We start from the raw sequence: 9,412 nt of genomic DNA on the forward strand, positions 1-9,412 counted from the left end.
CTGGTCAAGGGCTTGTACCTCAGGCGCAGACGCGATTCCCAGCCTGGGGTCGCATGCAGGAGGCAACCAATCGATGTGCTTCTCTCACATCAATGTTTCTCTCTCTCTCTCCCCCTCCCCCTCTCCCTCCCTCTCTCCCTCCCTCCCTTCCGCTTTCTCAGAAAAGCCATAGAAAAATATCCTTGGATGAGGATTAACAAAAAAAAACACAACAGAAAAAAACAAAGAAAACCCACTAATCCGCAAAATGATGAGCTGGACTTGAAGCATGTGACCTGTTCCCGAAAGTGGAGTGAACTTCACCTCGTCCTAACTTCCCTAGAAATCTCTTCTATCTAATGACCTATCACAGACAAAATTTGGTTTATTTCCCTTTTAAGCCTACTTCATTAAACATGTCATCACTGGGTAACCTAATTTTTCCCATTCTTATAAAAAAAAATTGCACATGAAATTCTTGGCAGATTCAATTTAGAATTTCCACAAAGTGGTTATAATAAGGGTACTTTTGTTCAGACTATTTGAGAATTTGATAATACCTGAACCTGAATGTCATTTTACAATTGAAAAAAAAAACATTTTCACATCTTCCACCTCTTTCAGTAGCATTTTTATTTGTAAAACAAGCTGACAGTGCCTGACACATAATAGATGCTCAACAAATATGGACTAAACCAGTGGATAAAACAAGGCATGAAGATGCAGCCTTAATAAAAAACCGACTGAACAAGCTAATATTCAAAGTCAACAGAAAGCCATCAGGTACTGTTTTCTCAAACCTGAACTTGAACGTTATGGAAGCACCCACATATAAATAATAGAATTATAATAAATATTATAGAATTATAATATTTCTATATTATAGAAATTATAATATTAGAATTATAATAAATATTCATCTCTATCCATTGAAGTACGCTTCCTATAGACCTCCATTAATTTTAAGGACTATCACACATTAAAATTATCCTTTTTTCCTCAACATTTTTGACAATTTTTTGTTGAGATGCTCAAGTTTCAATTTCCAAACAAATCAAGCATCAACACTACCCAAACTTATCCATGATGGGAGGAAAAAGAGAAAAAAGAATGGCATATTTTCTTAATAATATGTGTAAGAATATTATAAAGATATCTCTTTACTTATGACAACCAACCATTCAATTTGAAGCAATAATTAAACTCCTTCAAACATCCTGTAAAAGTATCATTCACTCAATAAAACATATAATATACATATATATGCAGTTAATAAATATGCACTGATTGTCTACTCTGTGGCAGGGGCTACATTAAGTACACAGGGAGACAAGCAAAACCAAGTATTTAAAATCTGTTTGCAAACCTTTAACAACCTGCTATTAATGTGCTCTCTAGGAAAACGGTGACCAACCAATAATGACATGATTTCCCCCCAGTTCCCAGAACGAGTGAGTGACAGGAAACAAGAGTGACTACGTGCAATTCAAGTCTCCAATCAGGTCGGTGTGAACTCTCAAAAACATGATCAAATTATTCTTCCCAAGTCCAGTAAAGCACAATGCTCTCAAATAAATTAGAAATTAATACATATCACTGTGGCATCACAAATGAAATTATGACAGAAGAGGAGAAGCAGGGTGACAAAGTTAAAAGGGCAACTCAGCAATTCTCTCTTTTTTTTTTTTTTACAAATAAAGGTTGTCATTAACATAGGTTGACAATTTCCGGTGCTCATTTCAAAGTTAAAGGCCACAATACAATTCTGTAATACAACTTTCCCTCAACTATAAACCGGGCTGTCATTCATATTATGTAGCATATACTCGCTCTGCACCACCATTTTTCACGCACTTTACAGATGCTAGTCCAACTGCATTAATGAAGACAGCATGTTCAAATACATGAGAATGCTGCTACATTGAAATACCAATGCTTGAGAAGGGTAACCATAATGTAATTTTATGGTAGTCACCTACGCATAAGAAATAGGTGAAACGAATATATGCCATCAGGGCAAAAAGCTCTACAAAACTTTTGAAAGGCTTTGAGGGAAAAGAAAAAGACTGAAGTGGGAGCGAAATTCAAGGCAACCTGTCCTGCACTTGAAGTAACTCTAACAGCCAGTCCGTCCCTTTCAAGAGTTATAATCCTGTGGAAACACATAACACATGGGGAAGCGGGCCACACAAATGATCTATTTTGAATACCTCTCCTCTCTTCTGAGTGGATTTTCTTAAAAGTCTTTCTGTAAATATCTTCGCTGAGCTTTACAGTATGGGGGAAAATACCTGCAAAAACACAGGCAAGTTTCTGACTTTCCCACAAAAGAGCCCTTCTTCAAAATTGCCCATTCTTAAAAATCAACCTTGCAAACTTTGAAACATACATACAAAAACATAAAGCATTTCCTCCCTCTTCCCCACGCCTATTTAGGGTATTTAAATGCCATTTCAACCAACACAGCCCTTATTCATCAAAAAAGCATCCCGTGCCCTAACCGGTTTGGCTCAGTGGATAGAGCGTCGGCCTGCGGACTCAAGGGTCCCAGGTTCAATTCCAGTCAAGGGCATGTGCCTGGGTTGCGGGCACATCCCCAGTGGGAGATGTGCAGGAGGCAGCTGATAGATGTTTCTCTCTCATCGATGTTTCTAACTCACTATCCCTCTCCCTTCCTCTCTGTAAAAAATCAATAAAATTAAGGGGGGAAAAAAGCATCCCGTGCCCCAGCCAGGTGGCTCAGTTGGTTGGAACATCGTTCCTTGCACCAAAAAGGCTGCAGGTTCGATTCCTGGTCAGGGCACATACCTAGACTGGGGGCTCCAACCCCAGTCGGGGCACATGCAGGAGACAACGGATAGATACTTCTCTCTCCTCTCTCTCCTCTCTCTTTCTCTCTCTCACTCACTCAAATCAATAAACATATCATCAGGTGAGGATAAAAAAGAACAGCACTTATGCTGGGCGATATATTTAGTATTCTAATATGGAACAACTAGGAAAACGCTTATTGGATCCTTCCGAGTCCTAAAACATTGGGCAAGCCATGGATGAATTATCCCCTCCCCGTCTCTTGTACACTGTGGCTTGCCTCCATGTGCAGGTGCCTATGCTAACAGGGGCAGGTGGAGGGCTGCTACTAAAAGAATTTTGGTTGCACAGTTGGCCATATTTCCCCAATACACATGTCAGATCCTTCCAAACTCTGTCCTGGGACCTCTCTGGTTATAAAATGGAAAAAGAGTTCACATACACACAGAACACAGCTGGTACATGCTCCATTACATGCCAAGAATCAGCTTGACCTTTCACCACCAATTACAGGGAGAGCTAACGTGCAGGTATGGCATGTTTACGAAGAGCAATGGACAAGCCAAAACATTTGGGTCCCTTTTCCAACCTGCCCCACCAGAGGGATGATGCTGGTCCCTGAACTCTCTGTGCCTGTATTTCCTTCGCCATAAAAACAGAGATACAGAGCATCGGGTGAACTCCAAACAGCCCTACAGAGCCAACATGTATGACTCTTCAAGTTCAAATCTGCTCTCTACTTCACTTACAACTGATATCTTGGTTAACAATATTGTGGTCATACAGTTCCTGTCCACAAAAGTCCAATAGAGTCGGGAAGATACAACATTCAAACACCAACTGCACACGGACAAAACCTGAACTAAACCCCAATCCTAACGAAAGACCATCTTCCTCCCTCTCCCATACTCAGCCCCACAAGCATAGGATTTCTTAACTCAGGGGAGAGAAATTCTCACTTGGAAGTCTTCTCGTGATCTGGTCTAGGAATTTTTTTTTTTTTTTACCTTTCCCTTTGGATACTAGGAAAATATACCTATTTGGATGCGTAAAATATGTGCAGTTGGCATTAAATAAATATAGAGTGTTGAAAAGAAAAGGAACGAAAAAAGAAAGCCCACGGCTCAAGAAGCATATGTCAATTTCTCTATCAACTACTATTTGAAGATTCCCCGCACAGGAAGTATATTAACATCTAATCCACTGGTGCTACAGTAAAATACGTAAACATTTGAGGCAGTTAATTCAGCATCTGAAATAACTAAAATGAGAAAGGATGTTGTTATGGGTCAATCTACAGTAACTTGATTTCTGGGAAAATGGCTATACTACGTTATGGAAAGTTAGCATTGTCACTGTGAACTCTACCAGGTACCTGTTAGTAAAAACACTCAAAGAAAGTGTTTTCAAAATGAAGGAAGTTAAAATAAGATGCATTTTTATAAACCAGAGTAAGTGTTTTTCTCGTGTTAAAATCACTTTCAAAAATGTAGCAGGGGTCGTCATGAAGATTAAATGCATACATGTTGGCCACATGTAACAGTGCCTGGCACATGGCAAGGGCTCACCAGGCATTGGCTAGCATGAACGCTGCACTGAATCTAGCTCATGAAAGACCATGATAAAATAATTAAGTTAACATCTGATGATTCAGGGCTATCTTTGCAGGAGACTACAGAACAGTGCACGTGCCCTGGCCGGTTTGGCTCAGTGGATAGAACATCGGCCTGCAGACTGAAGGGTCCCGGGTTCGATTCCAATCAAGGGCACATGCCCGGGTTGCAGGCTTGATCCCCAGTAGGGAGTGTGCAGGAGGAACCAATCAATGAGTCTTTCTCATCACTGATGTTTCTATCGCTCTCTCCCTCTCCCTTCCTCTGTAAAATCAATAAAAATATATTAAAAAAACAAAATAACAGAACAATGCATGCTGTAGGAAACCAGGATTTAGAATACTGATGTGAACTCTGAAACCTGAAGTTAAAAACGGAACAATTTTAAATGATCTACGTATTCTAACGAATCTATAAAAATTAATTATGTGCATTTCTTAAATTAATTTAAGAAAAATGCAATTCAAATTACAAGACTGATTTAGTCAAAACAAAATTAAATGGCTTCTAACAGAAAAACACACCTGAAATCTATGTTCATGTTGACACCAATCAATTTAATTAAAAAAAAGTTTTAATATTTTAAAAAATGGAATGGCTTCTTTTTCTGTCTTGCATGTTGTTATTCAATTCTGAATGGTTTCAAATGAAATATTTTTTAATGTTGAAACTTAATCACACTCTAAAAACAAGATCCTATCAAATCATGCTAAAATGCAATTAACACCTAGTTAACAAGGATTGCCTTAGCTTCCCAAGGGTGAACTCTTGACCTTCAAAAGTATAATAACAACAACAAAAAGTGTAGCTATCCTTCCACAAAGATATGCAAAGTTTAAGTAAACTCTAAACTTCCACAAAGTCAGTTTGTAAAAAGGGTTCCTCTTTTTAAAGAAACCCAAATAGTTGTAAATTTCCATTGAATTTCTGCAAGAAAGAAAACCTCTCACATTTAAATCAAAAGCTAGAGCTTAAAAAATCTTAAATCCTTACTTTGCACAAGACTCTCTGCTAACAAGCACATGTGTCCCGTGACATGTTTGAGCAAAACATGTTTAGATTCGCCGTGATCTGAAAACAAATTCTCTTTCTAATGGATGTGAACTTCTGAATAAAAAAGTAAAATAAAGTTCTCAACCAACCAGCCCCTATCATACAGTTCACATTCTAATATTTGTTGAATGAATGAAATCTTACTTAAAATACTTTACAGCCATAAGCTTACATGAACAACAACGTCCAAAGAAGAACCCCTAAGTACTCTGACAAACACAACTTAAACTAAGTCAATATCAAATTAAAAATGAGTTTTTAAGTTGGAAAATAATTCACTAAATCACAGAAAGGCTAAGTGTCTGGGGCAAAATGAATACAAATAATAGTTTCACAAATTATTTCGCAGTTACTTTAGGTTTTTTTTTTTTGTTTTTTTTTTTTACACTGGAAGCAAACATGCTACCGCAAATACACAGGAGAAATATACGTATAGCTGAACCAAAAAAAAAAAAAATCTACCTTCATCTAATTCCAGTTTCATCTCATTCATGGGATATATGCTCTCCTCTCACTTTAAAAAGAAGCTCAAGCCAATTAAGGATAGTGGGGCCAACCTGGTGAGAAAAGCAAAAAGCAGATCTTCAGTTTCCTTGGGAAACTTTCAAAGTCAAGATTGCGTATTTGTCACAAAGAAAATTGCGGGGCAAAGGTAGGTGTACTGCTGTGAATACATGAAAATTTATTCTCGTATGAGTGTTTATTCACCATTGTGTTACTTTCCACATGAACAACTGCATATATGCAAATAAGCGTGCATTCAATCGGATACCCCAGGAAACTAGTAATTTATTAATAAGTACTTTAATAAATATGTTCATGTTTTAGACAACCACGTCGTGAATGTTATGTATGTGTGTGTATATGTATTAGACCACCACCTCTTGGAATATTCATGTTCACTTATACATATTTGGCAATGACACTCAAGTTCTGAAGACTAAGTTTCCTAAACCATCTTTACTGGACTCTTCCACCTTTGTGTGTGTGTGTGTGTGTGTGTGTGTGTGTTTTCAGTGATTTCCTAACAACTGTACAATCTACTTTAAGGAGCTCCCACCCAAAATGAAACCGAGTGGCTGCCTAATGACCTGCAGTGCACTAAAGAAAGAGCTGCAGGACCACGCTTTCCCAAATAAGGGACACACACACACATACCTCGATGGATGGTTTGGGGCAGCTGGCAATGCACTAACTGCATTAAAAAAAGCCATTCTTTCATACCCGTGAGCTTCGGGATGAGCGTCGGAAGCGTGACCATTTTATTAACGCCAGCAATTAGCCTGCAGACCCATCAGGTCCACCGCGGACTCTCTACCTTGGAGAAACCTTAGGAGCTTACAAACTACTGGGCTCTGGACCAATCGGCGCCCGGGAGGCAGGCGTCGGGGTGCTTTTCCTAACACGAAGCTGCTGGGAGACCGGGGCGCATCCTCCCCTTGACCTGCAGGCAGGCACCGCCTCTGCGTGCAGAAGAGACACGCTCCCGATCGCCATTGGAAACCCGACGCCCGAGCGATGCAATCTGGCCTCCCCGCAGATTCCCGGGAAATCCCAAACGCGGGGTGACCCCGCCAAGGAGCCGGGGCGCACCCCGCCGCCGGCCAGGTTTCCACTCGGGGCTCCCAAGGGCCCCGCCGGCATCATGGCTGATGCAGACCGATGCGCAGGAGGCGATGCACGAGAGGGAGGCCGGTTTGTTTACTTGCAGCCCAGCCGCCGCCGCCAGCAGCAGCCACAGCATCTCTGGATCCGCCAAACCCAGCATCTTCCGCACATTTCTATTCTTAGCACACAACTCCCCAGCGGACCGAACCCCGCTACTATGGAAAACACGGGCGGGCACGCCGCCCACCTCCCCCCGCACCCCACCCACCCACCCACCCCGCCCCGCCCGCCCGCGCCGTCTTCCCCGCGCGCCGCCGGCCGGGTGGGTGGAGGAGGAAGGAGACCCCGGGGACGCCAGTGCATCCTCAGCGGCACCCGCGGCACCCACCCCACCCCACCCCACGCGCACGGCGGCCCGGGCGGGGCGCACGCAGACAGCCCCCTCCCCCCAACCCAAACACGCCGCCACGGGCTCCACGCGCGTTACATAACCTCGCCGCCGCCCCCGGCCCAGCGGGCGCCCCCTCCCCACGCCGCGCGGCCGGCGGGGAGGCCGGGGGGTGGGGGGAGCCTGGAGGGGGGGCGCGCGCGGAGTTGCGCAGAGACGGGAGGCGCCAGGGCCGGGGCAGCCCAGACTCGGCCGGGACCGCTAGGCCGGGGAACCCTGCCCCGGCCCCCCGCGCGCCGCCGCCCCCCGGCTCCCCCCGGGAAGGGAGGGGGCGCCCGTGTCCCCGCGCCGGGCATCCCCGGCCTTTCCCACCCACACCCGCGCCCCAGCCTCCCGACCCAGCCCCCGCCCCCGGCGCAGGGACCACCCCGGCGCCCCCGCCACGCCACCCCCCGAGTTCCCCGCCCGAGGGGGCCGGGCCGGGGTCGGAGGAAGGGGACCCGGGGGGAGGGGGCGCGGGCGGGGGGCGGTGGCTGTTACCTGCAAAGGCGGCGGCGGCGGCCCCGCAGCTGCTCGGGCGGCGGCGGAGGATGGAGCCGGGGGGGCGGGGGGAGGAGAGGGGGCGACTCGGGGGTCCCCCCTCCCTCCTCCTCCCCTCCTGTCCTCCCCCCACCCCGCAGAGCTCGGGCCCCCTGGAGCCCGGTGCGGCGGGAGGGCAGGCGCGGGGCTGCGGGAGGGGAGGGAGCCGCCGGGCCGGGCCGCGGCGCTGGCGCGGGAGGCGGCGGGCGGGGGAGGAGGAGGCGGGGACTCGCTGGGAATCGGATGTCGGCGGCCCCGTCCGTCCAGCCGGCGGCCCGCTGGGCGGGGGCCGGGCGCGGCGGGCGGGCGGGCGGCGGGGCGGCTCGGCCCCGGGCGCGCGGCGGGGCGGGGGCTCCGGCCTCCTCTCCGGGCGCGCCCCGCCGGGGTCCCCGCCGCCCCCCGCCCTCCCTGCCGGGGCCGGTTGTTGACTTGGAGGAAAACTCCTGACGTCAGGGCTGCCTCGCGGCGGCGGGAGCGGCTTCCCCGCGCCCCCGGCCTGCCCGCCGCCCGCGCGCCCGCCCGCCCCGCCGGCCTCGCCTCGGGCTTCCCCGCGCCCCCGACCCGCGGCGCCCCGCGCCCGTTCCTCTCGCGAGAACATCCCCCGGCCGCCCGGCCCGAGACGCCGGCGGGAAGAGCCGGGGTTCCCCGCGCCCTCGTGGCCGTGGCGGCACCGGAGGCCGCGCGTGGAGGCGCCTCCCGGAGAGGACCCCCGCGCGGCTCGGGGAGGTCGGGCGGGGGCGCAGCTGGCAGTGCGGGGCCCTGGGCAGTGGGCTCCCCGGGAGCCGGGAGGGGGGGGGCCCCACCCTCTGCACCTCGGGGGTCAGCCCCGAGCCTGGAACCTTTGCGCCCTGGCCCCCGGGGGGGACCCCACTGCCCAGCCCAGGAACCGACCCGGGCCCCGCCGCGCTGCCCGCCCGCGGCAGCCCGCACTCGGGACACGGGTTGCGGGGGGATCGCGACTCGCTTTGAAAATCACCCCTTGTTCAGGGCTGTTGGTTCGCACTGACTCGGGGGGGGGGGGGGGGGGGATGCTGCGGTGGGCTGCGCGCCCTGCGGAGAGGATGCCATTGCTTCCCGGTGAAGTTCATGGCTCCTGGGAATGTTTGCAAGGGAGACCCTGTTTTTTGCAGGTTGGCCATGTTTTGCCATCCATCACACTCCTGAGAGTTGCAAGAGAAGTTGTTGTTTTTTGGTTTTGCTTTTTCTAACATGTTTTGTCGGTGCCAGAGCTCTTTGGGGGGAAAAGGAAATGTTATTCCGCCGCAGGACTCCTGCCTGTGGATGCACACGTGTTCAGCCTCCCAGGCAAGATTCTTGTTCACGCTGTTGGCTTCTTGCTGTAGAAGAGTTTGTCCTCTTGACTTGCACTTCCTTCTCTGCG

The 9,412-nt window shown here is 48.6% G+C and overlaps 1 protein-coding gene across 3 annotated transcripts in view; it reads right to left on the reverse strand.

The window, feature by feature from the left end:
- Positions 1-8,312, reverse strand: part of AKT3 (AKT serine/threonine kinase 3) — a 210,059-nt gene extending 201,747 nt beyond the window's left edge. The window contains exons 1-2 of one of the 3 annotated variants that reach the window (XM_059677347.1): positions 7,993-8,312; positions 5,919-6,013 (exon numbers count right to left, since the gene is read on the reverse strand). The gene's annotated coding sequence lies outside the window, so the exon portion shown is untranslated. The remainder of the gene's footprint in view (positions 1-5,918; positions 6,014-7,992) is intronic. The other 2 variants (XM_059677345.1, XM_059677346.1) reach the window with 2 other exon arrangements.
- Positions 8,313-9,412: the final 1,100 nt, after the last annotated feature.

The sequence above is a fragment of the Myotis daubentonii genome, chromosome 20, assembly GCF_963259705.1.
Source record: "Myotis daubentonii chromosome 20, mMyoDau2.1, whole genome shotgun sequence".
NCBI classification, from domain to species: domain Eukaryota; kingdom Metazoa; phylum Chordata; class Mammalia; order Chiroptera; family Vespertilionidae; genus Myotis; species Myotis daubentonii.